General features: G+C 45.5%; 1 protein-coding gene across 3 annotated transcripts in view; it reads right to left on the reverse strand.

Moving 5' to 3' along the window:
- MOGAT2 (monoacylglycerol O-acyltransferase 2) overlaps positions 1 to 23,656 on the reverse strand; it is a 189,335-nt gene that overhangs the window by 148,609 nt on the left and 17,070 nt on the right. The window lies entirely within an intron of this gene.

Below are 23,656 nucleotides of genomic sequence, written 5' to 3' on the forward strand. Positions count from 1 at the left end.
GGTATTGAATGGTGGTGTTTGGTTGTGCAGGCCAGTCTTTGGTGGGTCCTGCGGGTGTGGTTTACCGCACAAACATAAGGTGCCAAGTTTGTGCGGTGGTGGCGGGGTACACGATCCTGGTAGGTTAACATGGGGCAAACATATACTTGGTAGGGACCCGCCTGAGGTACGACTCCCACTATTTTGGTATATTGGTATCTGCGATTGGTTGTGACTGGAGTCGGTGCTGTGGCAGCTGGAGGTCTAATTAAGTGGGACGCAGGTACTTTCTTCTTTGATGCCTACCAGGACCTTTGAGGTTCCAGTAAAACTGAGTTTTAATGTGTTATTTACCTGTTATGTATACAGTTTGTTAATGTAAGGCTGCTATGGCCATTTAACTCCAACTCGTTGTCATGTGGTTATTTATAAGGGGTGAAGGGAGTTATGGTCTGAGCAGAATTGAGACAAATCATCTTTAATACCCTAGTCATGTAAATTCTTGGTCTGTCTTGCATGAACTGCACGTTTGAGATCTTCCCAATGATCTCCGCCATGATATTGAGGTCACGAGACTGAGATGGCCACTCCAGAACCTTCACTTTATTCTGCTGTAGCCAATGGCAGGTCAACTTAGCCTTGTGTTTCGGATCATTGTCATGTTGGAATGTCCAGGTACGTCCCATGGGCAGCTTCCTGGCTGATGAATGTTCCTGCAATATTTTTTGATAACACACTGCATTCATCTTGCCATCAATTTTTACCAAATTTCCGGTGCCTTTGTAGCTCACACATCCCCAAAACATCAGCGATCCACCTCCGTGTTTCACAGTAGGAATGGTTTACCTTTCATCATAGGCCTTGTTGACTCCTCTCCAAATGTTTTTATGGTTGTGGCCAAAAAGCTAAATTTTGGTCTCATCACTCCAATTGACTTTGTGCCAGAAGGTTTGAGGCTTGTCTCTGTGCTGTTTGGCGTATTGTAAGTGGGATACCTTGTGGCATTTGCGTAGTAATGGCTTTCTTCTGGTGACTTAACCATGCAGCCCATCATTCTTCAAGTGCCTCCCTATTGTCCATCTTGAAACAGCCACACCACATGTTTTCAGAGAGTCCTGTATTTCACCTGAAGTTATTTGTGGGTTTTTCTTTGCATCCCGAACAATTTTCCTGGCAGTTGTGGCTGAAATTGTAGTTGGTCTACCTGACCGTGGTTTGGTTTCAACAGAACCCCTCATTTTCCACTTCTTGATTAGAGTTTGAACACTGCTGATTGGCATTCTCTATTCCTTGGATATCTTTTTATAACCCTTTCCTGTTTTAGCAGTTCAACTACCTTTTCCCACAGATCCTTTGACAATTCTTTTGCTTTCCCCATGATTCAGAATCCAGAAACATCAGTGCAGCACTGGATGAAAGAGGCAAGGGTCTGTCAGGAGTCCAGAAACTCATTGAACGTTCAGACCCCTTTCACACGGAGTCGTTTTTTCAGGCGCTACAGCGCTAAAAATAGCGCCTATAAAGCCCCAGTGGGGCCCTGCGCTGGTAGGGCATCACAAAAAGTCCTGCCAGCAGCTGTTTTGCAGTGGTGGAAGAGCGGTGAGTAGACCGCTCCTCCCCATTGAAAACAATGGGGCAGCACTGCTATACCGCCAGCAAAGCGCCACTGCAGCAGCGTTTTGTGAGCATATTTTACCTCTTTTCGGCTGCTAGCGGCCGAATAGCGCCACTAAAACGCCGGTAAAGCAGCGCCGCTTTACCACTGACAGTGGGGCAGCTCAGTGTGAAAGGGGTCTCATACAGACACACACTAATTACAAGCAAACAGATAACAGGTGAGGATGGTTACCTTTAATAGCCATTCAAACCCCTTTGTGTAAACTTGTGTGCATGTTATCAGGCCAAAATCACCAGGGTGTGTAAACTTTTGATCAGGGTCATTTGGGTAGTTTCTGTTGACATTATGATTTAAAAAAAAGTAAACACAGTTGATTGATAATAAATGGCATCAGCCAAACACTAACCATGAGTGAAAGAAAGGTTTGTGTTATCATTCATATTGTCTGAAAAATGGCTAAGAAATCAAATTCTGGCAGGGTATGTAAACTTATTCACACACATACACACAAATATATATCTATATATCTATATATATATATATATATATATATATATATATATATATATATATATATATATATATATATATATATATATATATATATATATATATATATATATATATATATATATATATATATATATATATATATATATATATATATATATATATAGATATATATTTTTTTTTTCTTAAACAATAATAATAAATTATTGTAAAAAGAGATTTTATATATATATATACATATACATATATACACACACACAAACACACACTTTTTTTTTTTTATAATGTAATCATCATAATTTATTGCAAAAAAAAAAAAAAAAGTTTTATAATAAAAAAAAAAAAAAGTAAACTGCTAACACCATCCACTGCCATATTATATACATCTGGCATGCCCATGGCTACGAGGAATGATTACAGAGATTACATCGTTTTCACTCTGAAGATAAGGCCCTGAAGAGAGAATATAATCACAATGTACAAATATTAAGGTGACTATGGTAACTGTAAAAAACAAAAAACTCTAGAAGACATGCACATACTACAGTGGTGTGAAAAAGTGTTTGCCCCCTTCCTAATTTCCTGTTCCTTTGCATGTTTGTCACACTTAAGTGTTTCGGAACATCAAACCAATTTAAACAATAGTCAAGGACAACACAAGTAAACAAAAAATGCAATTTGTAAATGAAGGTGTTTATTATTAAAGGTGAAAAAAAATCCAAACCATCATGGCCCTGTGTGAAAAAGTGATTGCCCCCTAAACCTAATAACTGGTTGGGCCACCCTTAGCAGCAACAACTGCAACCAAGCGTTTGTGATAACGTGCAATGAGGCTTTTACAGCGTCCTGGAGGAATTTTGGCCCACTCATCTTTGCAGAATTGTCCTAATTCGGTTACATTAGAGGGTTTTCGAGCATGAACGGCCTTTTTAAGGTCATACCACAACATCTCAATAGGATTCAGGTCAGGACTTTGGCTAGGCCACTCCAAAGTCTTCATTTTGTTTTTCTTCAGCCATTCGGTGGTGGACTTGCTGGTGTGTTTAGGATCATTGTCCTGCTGCAGAACCCAAGTTCGTTTGAGCTTGAGTACACGAACAGATGGTCGGACATTCTCCTTCAGGATCTCTTGGTAGACAGCAGAATTCATAGTTCCTTTTATCACGGCAAGTCTTCCAGGTCCTGAAGCAGCAAAACAGCCCCAGACCATCACACTACCACCACCATATTTTACTGTTGGTATAATGTTCTTTTTATGAAATGCAGTGTTCCTTCTACGCCAGATATACTTGGACACACACCTTCCAAAGAGTTCCACTTTTGTCTCATCGGTCCACAGAATGTTGTCCCAAAAGTCTTGGGGATCATCAAGATGTGTTGTGGAGAAATTGAGACGAGCTTTGATGTTCTTTTTGCTCAGCAGTGGTTTTCTCCTTGGAACTCTGCCATGCAGGCCATTTTTGCCCAGTCTTTTCCTGATGGTGGAGGCATGAACGCTGACCTTAACTCAGGCAAGTGAGGCCTGCAGTTCCTTGGACGTTGTTGTGGGGTCTTTTGTGACCTCTTGGATGAGTCGTCGCTGCGCTCTTGGGGTAATTTTGGGCGGCCGGCCACTCCTGAGAAGGTTCACCACTGTTCCACGTCTTCGCCATTTGTGGATAATGGCTCTCACTGTGGTTCGCTGGATTCCCAAAGCTTTGGAAATGGCTTTATAACCCTTTCCAGACTGATAGATCTCAATTACTTTCTTTCTCAATTGTTCCTGAATTTCTTTGGGTCTCGGCATGATGTGTAGCTTTTAAGGATCTTCTGGTGGACCTTACTGTGTCAAGCAGCTCCTATTTAAGTGATGCCTTGATTGTGAACAGGTGTGGCAATAATCAGGCCTGGGTGTGGCTAGAGAAATTGAACTCAGGTGTGGACAACCACAGTTATAGTATGTTTTAACAAGGGGGGCAATCACTTTTTCACACAGGGCCATGATGGTTTGGATTTTTTTTCACCTTTAATAATAAACACCTTCATTTACAAATTGCATTTTGTGTTTACTTGTGTTGTCCTTGACTATTGTTTAAATTGGTTTGATGTTCCTGAAACACTTAAGTGTGACAAACATGCAAAGGAACAGGAAATGAGGAAGGGGGCAAACACTTTTTCACACCACTGTATATGATATTGGATTAAAAGAAGTTTAATCTTAAATTGTGTAAGCGGTTCTTTACTGTTACAGTAGTGGAAATGTGGAACTCTGTTCCCTGAGTAGTTGTATAAACTGCTTGGCAGTGGACTGTTCCTCAGTGTCCCCTCTTCCAATGCAGGACTATGGCCCTTGCATTGGTCTTGATGTCAGAGGATCTTAGATTGCCAGAGTGCAGGGGAGCAGAGGCTGTGGGGGCCAGTCTAGCAGCACAGAGGAGCCTGCTGGAACAGAGCATCAGGTAGGTAAAACTGGTTTACCTGCCCCTCTAGACATAAACAAAGCAGTTAACCTTTGCAGTGTAGACCCACTGCAAGCAATGACTTTTAGTTTTCCTGGAGTTTAGCTTTAACCAATTCAGGTCCATATACATACACACACACAAAAAAAAATTATATATATCCCACAGTTTGTAGATACTATAACTTCTGTGCAAACCAATCAATATACGCTTATTGTGATTTTACCAAAAATATGTAGCAGAATATATATATTGGCCTAAATTGATGAAGAAATTAAATAAATTTTTCCTTTTTTTTATTTTTTTATTAGATATGTTTAATGCCTTGTACACACGGTCGGAAATTCTAACAGAAAAGGTCCGATCGGATCATATTGTCGGAAAATCCGATCGTGTGTGGGCTCTTTTTCCATCGGAATTTCCGACTGAAAAAATTTGAGCGCAGGATCTCAAATTTTTCCGACAAAAAAATCCAATTGGACTTTTTCCAATCGTTTGTAGAGAATTTCCGATCGGACAAAGTGCCACGCATGCTCAGATCAAATTACGAGAACAAAGCTATTGGCTACTAGCCTCAACATAGTCCCGTCGCAACGAATGAACATCATCAAGTTCCGAACGCTCTGATTTTCTAACAACTTTGTCCGGCCGTGTGTATGCAACACCAATTTAGGACAAAATACATCGGAAAAAATCTGATGGATTTTATGGTCGGAAAGAGAAACCCGGCGCCCAGAGGGTTAACAGAACACATAGGCAGAGGGCTGGCATGACTGTGGAAACATTACAATCATTGGAGAAGGGATTGTGTATGTTATAAGGTCAGGGATAGGTGGGAAGTTAAGGCAGGGAGGGATTTAAGTTAAAGCGGGAGTCCGCCGGGACTCCGCGTTTTTTTGTTTTTTTAAAAGCCAGCAGCTACAAATACTGCAGCTGCTGACTTTTAAAATAGTGACACTTACCTGTCCAGCGCGCCCGCGATGTCGGCACCCGAAGCCGATCGCTAGGTCGTCTGTCGGGTCCTGCCGCCGCCATCTTGGGTATGGGAATCAGGAAATGGAGCCTTTCGGCTTCATTTCCCGGTTCCCTACTGCGCATGCGCGAGCCGCGCGGCGCAATCCGGACGGTCCCCGCTGCCTCTGGGAACTGTGTGTTTCCCAGCAGGCAGCGGGGCACTTGCGCAAAGGGGCGGGCAGTTGCGGAAAGGGGCGTAATCTACGCCCCTTTCCGCAGACAGCTATCCCGGAAGTGGGTGCAGTTACCTGGATTATCCAGGTAACTGCACCCCCCTCCCCCCTGAAAGGTGCCAATTGTGGCGCCGGAGGGGGGGGGATTCCGATGAGCGGAGGTCCATTTTAGGGTGGACCTCCGCTTTAAGGAAGGGGAACCCCTCCCTCCACGAGACAGCAGAACGCCAGGAAAGTTCCCAGAGGAGGTAGGCTGTCCCTAGTGTGCATAATGGCTGCGGTGGAGACCCTTATAGAATGCCTGCGGCGGGAAGTGACCACGAGGGGGACACTATGGCTGACAAATGGGGAAAAAATGGTGTAGCGCTAGTGAGTGGATTAAAAAATAACTAAAAATAATCTAAAAAGCGTAAAAACAAATATTAATTTGCTAAATATGTGGATACACAGTATATATATATATATATATATATATATATATATATATATATATATATATATATATAGGTGCACATAAATCTTGGTGGATATAGTGGCTGGAATATAAGTCCCAACAAAACAGTCCACATATATTGGATAATGGAAAAGTGTCAGTGTTGGTATTCCCAGTAAAAAGATCAGACAACCACACAATTCAGTTGGACCGGGAACAGCGACTTGTCTGGAGTGATTTCAGAGAGAAATAAATACTCTTACCAGAGAAAATGGACACATCTGTCGTATGACAGTGGGTCAACTGCGCTTGTTATCTCAGGTGATGTCAATCAGGTGTTGTATGTCGGTGGTAGATCCACGTAAATCACCGCACTGTCTCCGGATTTCACAGATTCCCGATATCAGCGGCTGTAACATGCGTCTCCCGGGTCAGCAGGGTCCAATTATTCACATTGGGATACAATCCCAAGTAAGGTGGACCATAAAAAAGGGGTTCAAAAAAAGGAAAAAAGAAAGAAGGCTCCAAATGGTGCAGGTCAGACGGTAACCAATGGGTTTATTAAAAAAGGTCATAAAAACCATGACATAAAAGCAATAAGTGATCACAAAATAAAAAAAGGACATAAAAGAGCAATGTGGGGTGCAAAATGCGAGCCAGACGCGTTTCGACAACGTTTTGCCCCTGTTGAAGACCTTTTGTTGTCGAAACGCGTCGGGCTCGCATTTTGCACCCCACATTGCTCTTTTATGTCCTATTTTATTTTGTACGGTCAGCTACACGTCCTTTGATGCTGCGGTGAGATGGGTTCGCCGGTATGGGCAGGGGGCGTTGATGGCGAAGATTGACATTGCGTCGGCATTTCGGCTTCTCCCAGTCCATCCAGAAAGTTTTCATCTGTTGGGGTGTCAGTGGGAAGGCGAATTCTACGTGGATCGATGCCTTCCCATGGGCTGCTCCATATCCTGTGCCCTATTCGAGAAGTTTAGCTCCTTTGTGGAATGGGTGGTTAGGGATGTAGCGGGGGTGAACTCAGTCATCCATTACTTGGACGACTTCCTCTGCGTGGGACCGCCTGATTCCAGGGTCTGTGGAGTGCTGCTTGGGATGCTGGAACACACTGCAGACCGTTTTGGCATACCGCTGGCTCCGGACAAGATTGAGTAGCCCAGGAAGGTGATCACGTTCTTGGGGATAGTGTTGGACTCGGAGAACATGGAATGCAGGCTGCTGGAAGACAAGTTAGAGGACCTCAAAAAAGAGATAACGCTCGTTCTGGGAAAACGCAAGGTTCAGCTGAGGGTTCTCCAATCTCTATTGGGGAAGCTCAACTGTGCCTGTAGGATATTGCCCATGGGTAGGGTTTTTTGCCAACGGCTGTTGGCGAGCATAGCAGGGGTGGTGTCGCCCAAACAATTTGTGCGGCTGCTTAGGGTCCACCGGGAGGATTTAAGTTTTTGGCACCACTTCTTGGAACCCTTTAATGGACGAGCACTGTGGATGGGGGTCCAGTGAGCAATTTCGATATGGAATTCTTTACGGATGCAGCTGGGGCGTCAGGGTTTGGAGCTTTCTTCCAAGGACAATGGAGCGCGGCCCGTGGCCACAGTCCTGGATAGCTGCAGGGTTCATGAAGAACTTGGTGCTACTGGAACTGTTTCCAGTGGTGCTGGCAGTGGAGCTATGGGGGGCATCTTTTAAAGACCGGAAGGTGCGTTTTCATGGCGATAACTTGGGGGTGGTGCAGGCAATCAATAGAGTGTCTGCTTCTTCCCCGCCGGTGATTAGGCTGCTGCAACATTTGGTATTGCGCTACCTGCAATTGAACGTGTTTATTCATGCAGTTCATTTGCCGGGTGTCGAGAATGTGATTGCTGATGCATTATCTCCGTTTTAGTGGGACAGGTTCCGAGTGTTGGCGGCGGCAGCGGAGCAACACGGAGTTCCTAGTCCCGACTGGTTGTGGAGGATTGCATTGGACGAATCTCCGAGTGGATCAAGAAGTTGGTGAACGAGTCTACGTGGACATCGTGTGGTAAAGTATGGCAGGGATGGTGGTCTTTCGCCCAGGGGTTGGGGGAGGACCCACAGGGTCCGGATGTTAAATGGTTGGTGCTTTATTTTCTAGCGAGGAACATAGAGGACGGGGTGTCCGGCCCTTCCCTCAGTAAAAAGATGGTGGGCTTGGCATTTTTATTTAAATGGCAGGGGCTGCCGGACTTTACAAAAGATTTCTGGGTCCGGCAGGCTTTGAAGGGTTACAGGAAGACGGTGAAGAAAAAAGATGCCAGGCGCCCGGTGTTTTTCCAAGTACTTAGGGGCTTATTAGAGAAGTTGGAGGGGGTATGCTCGTCAGGATATGAGGTGTGCCTGTTCAGGGTGGCCTTTTTGTTGGCCTTTTTTGGGGCCTTTCAGATAGGGGAATTGGTAAGCCCATCTAAGAAATTAGCAGGGGGCATTGGGTTGCAAGATGTGCATTGTAAGGAAGATGGGGTATCCATACTGCTACGGAAATCTAAAATGGATCAGTTCGGTAGGGGCAAGATGGCGCATATTTATTCCCTACGCGGGTCTCCATTTTGCCCGGTGGCAGCTGTCAGGGAATTTTTGAGGCATCGTCCGGAGGTGCCAGGCTCCTTCTTGGTACACGTGGACGGTTCCCCTCTTTCTCGTTTTCAATTTGGTGCAGTGTTTAGGAAGTGTTTGCAGGATTTGGGTTTGGGAGACGGAGAGTTCTCTTCGCACTCTTTCAGAATAGGGGCGGCAACGGAAGCGGCTCAATGTGGTTTGGACGAGTGCATTGGACGTTGGGAGTTGGGCAGATTTCAGTTATCTGTACGCAGTCAGTTGTTAAAAAAAAAAAAAAAAGAGGGCTAGATGTATAATGGTTTATTGCATTAACAGGTGTAGTTGTTGCGGTCCTTATGGTGTGGCTTGTGTTCTTTTAATTTCAGGTGCGGGACCGTGCTGGATTTGGATCATGGGCCACTCATATGTGTGCTGGGGGTAAGAAGGGCAGATGTCCGACCGAATGGGCGCCAGTTCGGCTTCCGCAGACGGGAGGCTTGTGTCCGTTGGTTGGGGTTCCCCGGGATGTTGTGGAGCAGAATGGTGGTCTGAGGTAGATCGCTTTGCTAGAAGGGATAAGCCTCCTAACGTATTAATATTACATGTGGGTGGCAATGATTTAGGGGCCAGATCCATGTTAGACATCACATGGGATATGAAGGCTGATTTGCTGCAGTTGCGAACGGCCTTTCCAGGGACGATAATAGTTTGGTCTGACATGGTGGCTCATACATCGTGGAGGATGGCAAGATCGGTGGAGGGGACCGGGCCAGACGAAAGATAAACAGGGCCATCAGCAAGTTTGTGGTGAACAACAGGGGGATAGGAGTGAGGCACATGGAACTGGAGGTGGAGACGTGGCGCTATCTAAAAGGGGATGGTGTTCATCTTAATGACGTGGGAACGGATCTCTGGACCCTGGGGATCCAGGATGGTGCACAGCATTCAGGGTGTGAAGGGGTTCCCAAGGGTAAAGGGGGGTCTACCTTGGTCACTGTGGCTGGTGTTTGGTCTTTGTGGGTAAAAGAAAAGAGTTTGGAATGCAGAGCCAGGACCTGGCGATGGTACGGGTCCTGAGGGTGGTAACCCAGTTAACTAAGGTTAGCTGGAAATTGGGATGGGGGCACTGCGGTAAGTGGGCGTCTTTGAGTCAGCATGTTGGCTTGAGGCCTAGTAACCCACGTCAGAGAGACCGTAGTGTCCATTTTTGATTACAGATGGTTGATGATTGGTGGATCTGCAAAGACCAACACTAGGAGGAGTTGAGAATCGTCAGGAATGTTGGGTGTTATTTGTTTATGTTATTTGTTTACGTTGTTGGTTTATGTTATTTAAAGGAGATATCTATTTTGATATTTATACAGTTTTGTTAATAAAGTTAATGGCTGCTACGGCCTATTTTACTCCAAAACGTGGTATGGCTTTTATTTAATAAGTAAGGTTAAGGGGAGTAGGAAAGGTTGCAGCATGATGCATATATGTTATACACTAGTTATGTCTAACCGTGTGTACATGGCATTATAGCAGAAAGTAAAAAATATAGTTTTTTTGTTTTTTGTTTATAGTATAAAAAAACAAAAACGCAGAGGTGATCAAATAACACCAAAACAAATCTCTTTTTGTAGGATATAAAGTAAATTTTTATTTGGGTACAGCGTTGCATGACCACGCAATTGGAAGCTAAAGAAACGCAGTGAAACACAGTAAAAAAATGGCCTGGTCAAGAAGGCGGTAAATCTTCAGTAGGCCAAGTGGTTAAGGGAACGTTTTTTTTCCCCATTGGTGGAGGTTGCCATTGCTGATTCTAGGTACTGGTGCTTGTTTGGGACAGAGTGTGCCACTGCAGTGACTTACCTGGCCCACAACTAGCTCTGCTGCCAAATGTTTGTCCGCTTTGGATAGTAACTGTGGCAAAAGACAGGTCCTCTTTAAAGTGCTTTGGCTTTCTATCCCAGCGCTGACTCCAGTCCTTTTCGGGGACTCTGGTGCACATTCGGCCAAAGTGTGTGTTGAACTGTTGATGTCGCCGACCGCTCAGACACGACACTTTTTGAAAATGTCATAATATATACAGACTTGCTGTAAGTAACTGCAATGGCACGCGGTATAAACCGAGCCGCTGAGATTATGTAAGAGGTAAACTGACCAGACATTCACAGAGGAGGAAATTGTACAACACAAAGCAAAAATGCTTACAACTGAAAATCCTTAAAGCTGAACTCCAGGAAGATATAAAAGGCACCAATTAATGCAGTTCTGTATTCAATAAACACAAAAAAAAATACATTAAATCAATATGCTTAGCAACTCAAAAGTTACACAGGAATTGCAGGCGCCCGGAGGCAGACCAGGGAAGTCAGGGATTGCAGGGAAGCACAGCCCTGCTTCTGCAAAATGAACCCGATACTTTGTCCAGAATAGGAAGTAGTACATGTTCACTTTAAATGCAGCTAGTGTAAGTAGCTGCTACTGTCTGGGTGTACTTCTCTGCACAGCAGTAATCAGACTGGGCATGGACGTGTGTTAACAGGAAACAAATGGACAAGAGTGAGCAGCAGGATGACCTCAACAGTGTGCTGCTGCTCCTTCATTGCCCAGCCCCAGGCTTGTGGGGTAGCAAAGGTTTGTCTGCAGAGGAGGCTCCAGACCTGGCTATGCAGACTAGCAGGAGTATCTGGATTAGGGATGGCAGAACTGTTCGCCCGGCGGTCAGTTTGCGGCAAATTTTGCGTGTTCGCGATTCGCCCGATCGGCGGACCATTGCCACTGTTCGCCCGGTGGACATATGTGTTTACAGTGTGAAAGAACTTTGACCCATGATGACACATCCATCATGGGGTACAGGACAGCCAATTGAGACATTTCAGCACATGGACAATTGGACATTCCTCCTACCTTATAAATAGACCTGATCTGGCGGCCATTTTACATTCTGTCTTATGTCAGTTTAGGGACAGGACACTGTGTGGAGCAGGGAGAGACTGTAGTGACACAAATCGCTAGCTATTAGGGCCACAAAAGTCCTTTTAAAGGACTGGTATAGGTATAGTACAGTATATAGAGTTCAGTGCACTGCTGTGCTGGTGATTGCAGCAGTCTGTGTTTTGTCAGTGTAGGGAGGGACAGGATGCTGTGTGCAGCAGGGACAGTCAGTTTAATCACTAGCTAGCTATTACTATTAGGTCCACAAAGGTCCTTTTAAGGACTGGTATAGGTGTACAGTACCTGCTGTGCTGGTGATTTCTGAGTGCACTGCTGACTGATTCTGCAGCTGTCTTTTGTCAGTGTAGGGACAGGACGCTATGTGGAGCAGGGACAGTCAGTTTAATCACTAGCTATTACTATAAGGTCCACAAAGGTCCTTTTAAGGACTGGTATAGGTGTACAGTATATAGGGTTGTACACATATAATATACTTTCTTCCAAATATAGAAAGAATATTATACTTGACTGCTGCCCGATTCTGCAGCAGTCTTTTATCAGTGTAGGGACTGAGGTACAGTCTGCAAATCACTAGCTACTAGGTCCACAGAGGTCCTTGTAAAGGACTGGTATAGGTGTACAATATATAGGGCGCTGGTGCAGGGCTGTGCTGCAGATTACTGCCCTATTCTGCAGCAGTCCTTTATCAGTGTAGGGACTGAGGGAAGTCTGCAAATCACTAGCTACTAGGTCCACAAAGGTCCTTGTAAGGACTGGTATAGGTGTACAATATATAGGGTTGTGGTGCACTGCTGCTGACTGCTGCCCTATTCTGCAGCAGTCTTTTATCAGTGTAGGGACTGAGGTACAGTCTGCAAATCACTAGCTACTAGGTCCACAAAGGTCCTTGTAAGAACTGGTATAGATGTACAATATATAGGGTGCTGGTGCAGGGCTGTGCTGCAGAGTACTGCCCTATTCTGCAGCACTCCATTATCAGTGTAGAGACTGAGGGACAGCCTGCAAATCACTAGCTACTAGGTCCACAAAGGTCCTTGTAAGGACTGGTATAGGTGTACTATTTGGTGTGCAGTATATAGGTGTGTAATACACGTATAAAATACTTGCACATATAGAAAGCATAGTATAGTGCAATTCCACTGTGCAGCATTGTGACTGCTGAGCGGTTCTGCGGCGATACTACAAAAAGTGACAAACGCAATTTAAAAAAAGTATTATAACTGGTGTGATAGACCAGTGGCCCCCAAAAACGACAGATTGAAGTGGGGTGTTATATACCTTCTTCCACATACATACTGCACTTCTCTAGAGACTTTTGTCACAGGGTCATTTAAAAAATGACAGGCAGGGGAAGAGGCAGGCCCTTCCGCAGGGGTAGTAGGGGTAGGGCAGGAGCAACAGACTTGAGCCAAAGTGGCAAATTGCAGAAGGTACGTGCGATTACGTCAAAGGATGCACCAGACGGAGTGGCTCACTCAGCCTTACTCTTCTGCACCCTCCTCATCCTCTCAATCTGCACCCTCTTCTTCACTCTCTGCTATGTGCACCCCCAAAGACACTACCACCACCACCACCACCACCATATACCTTCTGCTTGAGTCACAGGAATTATTTTCCGATCCATATCAAGACATTTCCAATGCGCAGCTACTCTTGGCATTGGATCAGGAAGAGGAGGTAGCAACAACCGCCACTCAGCAGTCTGACGACAGTACCCGGATCAGCCCAAGGAGGAGGTTGGTCCCCGCTGTTGCTGCCTACTCCGAGATCTCTAATTATAGTGGTGGGGAAGGTGACGTCAATGACGACGTGTCTAGTGATGTCACGCGGGTGCCCACAAGAGAGAAAAAGAGGAGGGGAGTTCAGAGGGAGATATGGACCAGCAGATAGGGAGGAGAACCAGGAAGAACTTAGATTGCACAGGAGGGACAAAGCAGACTGCGAATGTATCAGTAGCGAGGCATCAACCATGTACGGTCACATCTGGCGCTCCCAGGACGCCGGCACATGGCTCCGCAGTGTGGGCTTTTTTTTAACGTGTCCACTGCTGACAATAGTGTTGCCATCTGCAATCTTTGCAGTCAACGCATAAGTCGCGGTAAGCCCAACACTCACCTAGGGACGACCGCCTTAAGAAGGCACATAAGCTGCCATCACCGAGCCCAGTGGGAGCAACGGAACACACAAAGCCACACTCCAGGCTCTCACCGTCCAGCCTCATCTTCTACTTCTCCTTCTCCTCTCTCCTCACAATTGTCCTCCACTCCACCCTACATCATGCCTTCCTCACGTTTTTCTGCAAAAAGGCAGGCTTCCGTGGGCCAAATGTTCGAGAGTAAAAAATGATGAAATGATGATGATAACCCTCTTGCCCAACGGTTGATGGCTGGCTTCTCAGAACTGATAGCCCGCCAACTACTGCCATATAAACTGGTGGACTCGGAGGCCTTTCGCAAATTTGTGGCCATTGGAACACCACAATGGAAGGTCCCAGGAAGGAAGTATTTCTCACAGAAGGGCATCCCAGAGCTATATGGCCAAGTTCAGTGGCAAGTGAATGTATCTCTGGCACACAGTGTCGGTGCCAACATACATCTGACCACAGACACGTGGTCTAGCAAACACGGGCAGGGAAGGTATATCACTTTTACTGCCCAACCTTCTGACGGCCGTCAAGCATGTAACCCGTGGCACCCATGTAGATTTGGTTTTACCGCCACGGATTGCATGCAGGCCTGGCTCTTCTTTTCCTCTTCCTAATCCATCCTCCTCCTCAGCTGACTCCTCCTTTTCTGCTACTAGCGTCTCTTCCGCTGCACCGCCCAAGCTCCCCAAAACCTATTCGACATGCCAAGTGAGACATTGCCATGCTGTGCTGCGTCTGTTGTGCCTGGAAGCCAAGAGCCACACTGGCCTTGCACTCCTTTCAGCTTTGCGTTCACAGGCAGATCAGTAGCTAACACCGTTCAATTTGACAGTTGGTAAAGTGGTGTGTGACAACGGTGCCAATCTGCTTAGCACATTGAAACAGGGCAAAATTACGCACGTGCCATGCATGGCACACGTCTTAAACTTGGTCATGCAGCGATTAGTTGTCAAATACCCTGGGGTCCAGGACATCTTGCGGCAGGCAAGGAAAATCTCGGCCCATTTCAGAAGATCTTACACGGCCATGGCTCGCCTTGCTGACATTCAGCGGCGACGCAATCTGCCAGTCAGACATCTTATTTGCGATTGCCCGACGCGATGGAACTCAACCTTCTATATGCTTGATAGGCTGCTCCAGCAGAAACTTGCGGTTAACGTCTACCTGTATGAACTCTGCGGCAGATAAGGGTTTTGGGGAGCTGGGTTTTTTTTCACCACGCCAGTGGCTGCTCATGCGCGACGCATGCAGACTTCTGCGGCCATTTGATAAGATCACCAAACTGGTCAGTCGCAGCCATGGCGCCATCGGTGACATGGTACCTTATGCCTTCTTTATGGAGCGTGCATTGCATCGTGTCATTGATCAAGCCGTGGAGGAGCAGGAGCGGGAAGATGAGAAAGTTGCAATGCTGGATGAATTCCCAGGGGGGGCTACTCTATCTGAGACAAGTCAACAACAGGAGTCTGAAGAGGAGTTAGAGGAGGATGGTGCCGGAGCGGATGAAGAGGAGCAAGAAGAGCATGCTTTAAACCTTTCTGGAATCCCTGTTGTTGTCCGTGAATGGGGATAGGAGAACGAGGAGGATGACATTATCCTGGATGATGAGCAGGAGCCAGGCCACCACACCGCTTCCAGTTTAGTGCAAATGGGGGCCTTCATGCTCCAGTGTTTTAACAGGGACCTCTGTATAAAAAGCATAAGGGTCAAGGACCAGTACTGGGTGGCAACGTACTTAGACCACCGGTACAAACACAAAATGGTGGAAATGTTACCACCGTCACAGAGGACTGTCAGAATGGAGCACTTCCAGGCCTTGCTTCGAGAAATGCTGCATTCTGCTTTTGCGTGCACTGGCAGAGGAGCAATTCCCACTCCCAGAGAAGGAGTTGCGGGTAGCAATCCAACAGCGCCTGCAAGAAGAGGGCGGTTTGAAGATGTGTTGGGGACTTCTGATATGAGGTCATTCTTTCATCTTTTCATTCTTTCCATCGACAGGTCTCATCTGGATCCAGCATCAGGGAACACCTAGACCGACAGGTATCCGACTACATCGGGTTAACGGCCGATGTGGACGCTCTGAGGAGTGATGAACCCCTGGACTACTGGGTGGGCAGGCTTGACCTCTGGCCAGAGCTTGCCCAATTTGCAATGGAACTGTTGGCTTGCCCCTCATCCAGTGTCCTGTCCGAAAGGACGTTCAGCGCAGAAGGGGGGGATCGTGACCGCCTAGCTCACGACAGTGTTGACTACCTCACATTTCTAAAAATGAATGAGGCATGGATCTCGGAGGAATTCAACACATGTGACCAGTAGACCATGTATATCTCTATAAATGATTTATTTAATGAGCACACAGACCTTTTTTCTACATTTGGCTAACTTCCTTGGTCTAAAAAAAGCACACTGTACTATATGCCCGTACCCTCCTGTTTGAAGTGCTGGTGTCAGTGCACTCTATCACGGTGCTGGTGTCAGTGCTCTATATCACAGTGCTGGTGTCAGTGCTCTATATCACGGTGCTGGTGTCAGCGCTCTATATCATGGTGCTGGTGTCAGCGCTCTATATCACGGTGCTGGTGTCAGCGCTCTATATCACGGTGCTGGTGATCATCTCCTGCACTCTCTTCATAGCCTACCCTGACCTTTCTTCTCCTCCATTGCCTTCATGCGCTCCTGAGTCCTGAATTGTCAAAATTTCACATATAAAAAAAGAATGCTTGTAGTTGTCGATCCCAGATTCACTTTATACATGTGTTATGTCAGTGGCCATGTGGTGGGACTATGTGTGCACAGCTAGTAATTATTTTGTGGCTGGAAATATGACCTGTAGGTTTTTAAATTTCACCTGCCATTGAAGTCAATGGGGCCCCCCGCGAACTTTGTGGTTCGCAAACTTTTGGCCGCGTTCGCGGTTCGCGAAACGTCGGAAGTTCGTCCATCTCTAGTCTGGATCACAAGACTGAACAGAATTACAGGTCCTTTGGCAGGTAATGCTGTTCCCATATACAGTATGCAATTTCATGTGTTTATTTAGAATTAGGAGTTGAAGTAGAATTTCTGTCTAACACTGACGGTGATCTGTGCCATCCAATGACAGTGTGAGTACATGCACTCTGCGTGCATTAGTGGGAAAAAAAGGACATTTTATAATGACCGTTTACAACAATTCCCCCAACCACCCTTTCAAATGTAACAAATGGTTGTGGGGGGGTTAATATTGTATTCCAAAGATTCCATAATTTAAGGCTCTTCATAGCTTAGCATTCCATTATCTGTCTGAACTACCAGGGTCACAAAGGATGCACTTGCGACCAGGCTCTGGTGCTCCGCCATTGTCAGGGGGCCCCAGCAGGGCTGCTTGCCACAGGGCTCTGAGCTGAGAGTGTCTCTTATACAGCTCAGAGCTTGCACTGACAGTTCCCCCCCTTCGCACAATGAGAGAGAGGAGAGAGCCAATCTGCTCCTTCTCCTCCCATCCTCCCCACTTGTGTGCACCATGGGAAGGGTGAATTTGATCATTCAGCTCCCATCTTTCATTAGGGATGGTCCCGATGTTTGAATGTGATGCAAATTTGACTCGAACATCGGGTGTTCGTTTGTTCTCAAAGGAACCGAACATATGGGGCGTTCGCGGCAAATTCGAGCGCCGCGGAGCATCCATAATGCACTGCAAGATCACAGTGCATTGACGGCAAATAGCCCTCCAAACCCCAATGTTCTCTGCTGGGCCATAGTCTGTGGGTAGGAGGCGAGCTCACAGTCCCCTCCAAAACACACAGTGACAGTGGGTTCTGTCACAGTTCAATATTGAGTTGGCCCACCCTTTGCAGCTATAACAGCTTCAACTCTTCTGGGAAGGCTGTCCACAAGGTTTAGGAGTGTGTCTATGGGAATGTTTGACCATTCTTCCAGAAGCGCATTTGCAAGGTTAGGCACTGATGTTGGACGAGAAGGCCTGGCTCTCAATCTGCACTCTAATTCATACCAAAGGTGTTCTATCAGGCTGAGGTCAGGAGGTGCAAGCAAGTCAATTTCCTCCATCCCAAACTTGCTCATCAATGTCTTTATGGACCTTGCTTTGTGCACTGGCCCAAACCATTTGGTGGAGGAGGATTATGGTTTGGGGTTGTTTTTCAGGGGTTGGGCTTGGTCCCTTAGTTCCAGTGAAGGGAACTCTTAAGGCGTCAGCATACCAAGACAATTTAGACAATTTCATGCTCCCAACTTTGTGGGAACAGTTTGGGGATGGCCCCTTCCTGTTCCAACATGACTGTGCACCAGTGCACAAAGCAAGGTTCACGAAAAACATGGATGAGCAAGTTTGGAATGGAGGAACTTGACTTGCTTGCACCTCCTGACCTCAGCCGGATAGAACACCTTTGGTATGAATTAGAGCACAGACTGAGAGCCAGGCATTCTCGTCCAACATCAGTGCCTGACCTCACAAATGTGTTTCTGGAAGAATGATCAGACATACCCGTAGACACACTCCCAAACCTTGTGGACAGCCTCCCAGAAGAATTGAAGCTGTTATAGCTGCAAAGAGTGGGCCAACTCAATATTGAACCCTACAGACCAAGACTGGGATGCCATTAACCACCTCAATACAGTGCAGTTACACCCCCTTCCTGACCAGACCAATTTTCAGCTTTCAGCGCTCTCACAGTTTGAATGACAATTACTCAGTCATCCAACACTGTATCCATATAAAACTTGCGTCCTTTTTTCCACACAAATAGAGCTTTCTTTTAGTGGTATTTAATCACTAGTGGGTTTTTTATTTTTTGTGCTATAAATAAAATAAAACGTAAATTTTGTGAAAAAAATACCTTTTTCTTTGTTTCTGTCATAAGTTTTTGCTAATTAGTAATTTTTCTTCATAAATTTTGGCCAAAATTTATACTGCTACATATCTTTGGTAAAAATAACCCACATTAGTATATATTATTTGGTCTTTGTGAAAGTTACAGAGTCTACAAACTATGGTGCCAATCGCTGAAAATTGATCACTTCTGATCAAGCCTTCAGTACATCAGGTGTATCTCATTTCTTGAGACACTAACAAGTCAAGAAAGTACAAATACCCCCCAAATGACCCCTTTTTACAAAGTAGACATTCCAAGGTATTAAGTAAGTAGCATGGTGAGTTTTTTTAAGTTGTCATTTTTTCCCACAATTCTTTGCAAAATGAAGATTTTTTTTTATTATTATTTTTTTTTTTTACAAAATTGTCATATTATCAGGTTATTTCTCACACACAGCATATGCATACAACAAATTACACCCCAAAATACATTCTGCTACTCTTTCCGAGTACGGCGATACCACATGTGTGAGACTTTTACACAGCCTGGCCACATACAGAGCACCAACATTGATGTAGTACCTTCAGACGTTCTACGAGCAAAAATGACGCATCTCATTTCTCAACCACCTATTACACTTTTGAAGGCCCTGGAGTACCAGGACAATGGAATTTCCCATAAAATGACCCCATTTTGGAAAGCTAACACCCCAACGTATAATCTGTGAGGCATAATGAGTCTTTTGAATGTTTAATTTTTTTCCAGAAGTTTTTGGAATATGTGGAAAAAAATTTAAACGCATTTTTTTTTTACACAAAGTTGTCAATTTATAAGATATTTCTAACACGTAGCATGTATATAGCAAAAATGACACCCCAAAATACATTCTGCTACTCCTCCCGAGTATGGTGATACCACATGTGTAGGACTTTTACACAGCCTGGCCGCATAGAGAGGCCGAACATTGAAGTAGTACCTTCAGGCGTTCTAGGAACATAAATGACACATCTCATTTCATTCCTACCCATCACACTTTTGAAGGTCCTGGACCACCAGGACAGTGAAATTACCCACAAAATGACCCAATTTTGGAAAGCAAACACCCCAACGTATATTCTATGAGACATGGGCTGCAAATAGGTACTCGGGTACTCTGATGGGCTGGAGATAGGTACTCGGGTACTCTGATGGCCTGGTGACAGGTACTTGGGTACTCTGATGGCCTGGTGACAGGTACTCGGGTACTCTGATGGCCTGGTGACAGGTACTCGGGTACTCTGATGGCCTGGTGACAGGTACTCGGGTACTCTGATGGCCTGGTGACAGGTACGCGGGTACTCTGATGGCCTGGTGACAGGTACTCGGGTACTCTGATGGCCTGGTGACAGGTACTCGGGTACTCTGATGGCCTTGTGACAGGTACTCTGATGGTTTGGTGACTGGTATTTGGGTACTCTGAAGGGCGGTGACAGGTACTCATATGGACTGTGACAGGTACTCAGGTACTGAGATGAACTGTGACAGGTACTCGGGTACTCAGATGAACTGTGACAGGTACTCGGGTACTCAGATGGACTGTGACAGGTACTCGGGTACTTAGATGGACTGTGACAGGTACTCGGGTACTCAGATGGACTGTGACAGGTACTCGGGTACTCAGATGGACTGTGACAGGTACTCGGTACTCTAATGGACTCTGACAGATACTCGGGTACCCTGATGGACTGTGACAGGTACTCGGTACTCTAATGGATTGTGACAGGTACTCGGTACTCTAATGGAGTGATGAACCCCTGGACTACTGGGTGGGCAGGCTTGACCTCTGGCCAGAGCTTGCCCAATTTGCAATGGAACTGTTGGCTTGCCCCTCATCCAGTGTCCTGTCCGAAAGGACGTTCAGCGCAGAAGGGGGGGATCGTGACCGCCTAGCTCACGACAGTGTTGACTACCTCACATTTCTAAAAATGAATGAGGCATGGATCTCGGAGGAATTCAACACATGTGACCAGTAGACCATGTATATCTCTATAAATGATTTATTTAATTGAGCACACAGACCTTTTTTCTACATTTGGCTAACTTCCTTGGTCTAAAAAAAGCACACTGTACTATATGCCCATACCCTCCTGTTTGAAGTGCTGGTGTCAGTGCACTCTATCACGGTGCTGGTGTCAGTAATCTATATCACAGTGCTGGTGTCAGTGCTCTATATCACGGTGCTGGTGTCAGCGCTCTATATCACGGTGCTGGTGTCAGCGCTCTATATCACGGTGCTGGTGTCAGCGCTCTATATCACGGTGCTGGTGATCATCTCCTGCACTCTCTTCATAGCCTACCCTGACCTTTCTTCTCCTCCATTGCCTTCATGCGCTCCTGAGTCCTGAATTGTCAAAATTTCACATATAAAAAAAGAATGCTTGTAGTTGTCGATCCCAGATTCACTTTATACATGTGTTATGTCAGTGGCCATGTGGTGGGACTATGTGTGCACAGCTAGTAATTATTTTGTGGCTGGAAATATGACCTGTAGGTTTTTAAATTTCACCTGCCATTGAAGTCAATGGGGCCCCCCGCGAACTTTGTGGTTCGCAAACTTTTGGCCGCGTTCGCGGTTCGCGAAACGTCGGAAGTTCGTCCATCTCTAGTCTGGATCACAAGACTGAACAGAATTACAGGTCCTTTGGTAGGTAATGCTGTCCCATATACAGTATGCAATTTCATGTGTTTATTTAGAATTAGGAGTTGAAGTAGAATTTCTGTCTAACACTGACGGTGATCTGTGCCATCCAATGACAGTGTGAGTACATGCACTCTGCGTGCATTAGTGGGAAAAAAAGGACATTTTATAATGACCGTTTACAACAATTCCCCCAACCACCCTTTCAAATGTAACAAATGGTTGTGGGGGGGTTAATATTGTATTCCAAAGATTCCATAATTTAAGGCTCTTCATAGCTTAGCATTCCATTATCTGTCTGAACTACCAGGGTCACAAAGGATGCACTTGCGACCAGGCTCTGGTGCTCCGCCATTGTCAGGGGGCCCCAGCAGGGCTGCTTGCCACAGGGCTCTGAGCTGAGAGTGTCTCTTATACAGCTCAGAGCTTGCACTGACAGTTCCCCCCCTTCGCACAATGAGAGAGAGGAGAGAGCCAATCTGCTCCTTCTCCTCCCATCCTCCCCACTTGTGTGCACCATGGGAAGGGTGAATTTGATCATTCAGCTCCCATCTTTCATTAGGGATGGTCCCGATGTTTGAATGTGATGCAAATTTGACTCGAACATCGGGTGTTCGTTTGTTCTCAAAGGAACCGAACATATGGGGCGTTCGCGGCAAATTCGAGCGCCGCGGAGCATCCATAATGCACTGCAAGATCACAGTGCATTGACGGCAAATAGCCCTCCAAACCCCAATGTTCTCTGCTGGGCCATAGTCTGTGGGTAGGAGGCGAGCTCACAGTCCCCTCCAAAACACACAGTGACAGTGGGTTCTGTCACAGTTCAATATTGAGTTGGCCCACCCTTTGCAGCTATAACAGCTTCAACTCTTCTGGGAAGGCTGTCCACAAGGTTTAGGAGTGTGTCTATGGGAATGTTTGACCATTCTTCCAGAAGCGCATTTGCAAGGTTAGGCACTGATGTTGGACGAGAAGGCCTGGCTCTCAATCTGCACTCTAATTCATACCAAAGGTGTTCTATCAGGCTGAGGTCAGGAGGTGCAAGCAAGTCAATTTCCTCCATCCCAAACTTGCTCATCAATGTCTTTATGGACCTTGCTTTGTGCACTGGCCCAAACCATTTGGTGGAGGAGGATTATGGTTTGGGGTTGTTTTTCAGGGGTTGGGCTTGGTCCCTTAGTTCCAGTGAAGGGAACTCTTAAGGCGTCAGCATACCAAGACAATTTAGACAATTTCATGCTCCCAACTTTGTGGGAACAGTTTGGGGATGGCCCCTTCCTGTTCCAACATGACTGTGCACCAGTGCACAAAGCAAGGTTCACGAAAAACATGGATGAGCAAGTTTGGAATGGAGGAACTTGACTTGCTTGCACCTCCTGACCTCAGCCGGATAGAACACCTTTGGTATGAATTAGAGCACAGACTGAGAGCCAGGCATTCTCGTCCAACATCAGTGCCTGACCTCACAAATGCGTTTCTGGAAGAATGATCAGACATACCCGTAGACACACTCCCAAACCTTGTGGACAGCCTCCCAGAAGAATTGAAGCTGTTATAGCTGCAAAGAGTGGGCCAACTCAATATTGAACCCTACAGACCAAGACTGGGATGCCATTAACCACCTCAATACAGTGCAGTTACACCCCCTTCCTGACCAGACCAATTTTCAGCTTTCAGCGCTCTCACAGTTTGAATGACAATTACTCAGTCATCCAACACTGTATCCATATAAAACTTGCGTCCTTTTTTCCACACAAATAGAGCTTTCTTTTAGTGGTATTTAATCACTAGTGGGTTTTTTATTTTTTGTGCTATAAATAAAATAAAACGTAAATTTTGTGAAAAAAATGCCTTTTTCTTTGTTTCTGTCATAAGTTTTTGCTAATTAGTAATTTTTCTTCATAAATTTTGGCCAAAATTTATACTGCTACATATCTTTGGTAAAAATAACCCACATTAGTATATATTATTTGGTCTTTGTGAAAGTTACAGAGTCTACAAACTATGGTGCCAATCGCTGAAAATTGATCACTTCTGATCAAGCCTTCAGTACATCAGGTGTATCTCATTTCTTGAGACACTAACAAGTCAAGAAAGTACAAATACCCCCCAAATGACCCCTTTTTACAAAGTAGACATTCCAAGGTATTAAGTAAGTAGCATGGTGAGTTTTTTTAAGTTGTCATTTTTTCCCACAATTCTTTGCAAAATGAAGATTTTTTTTTATTATTATTTTTTTTTTTACAAAATTGTCATATTATCAGGTTATTTCTCACACACAGCATATGCATACAACAAATTACACCCCAAAATACATTCTGCTACTCTTTCCGAGTACGGCGATACCAC

The sequence above is a fragment of the Lithobates pipiens genome, unplaced genomic scaffold (assembly GCF_037356315.1).
Source record: "Lithobates pipiens isolate NorthernLeopardFrog02 unplaced genomic scaffold, aLitPip1_a1.2 Scaffold_23, whole genome shotgun sequence".
NCBI classification, from domain to species: domain Eukaryota; kingdom Metazoa; phylum Chordata; class Amphibia; order Anura; family Ranidae; genus Lithobates; species Lithobates pipiens.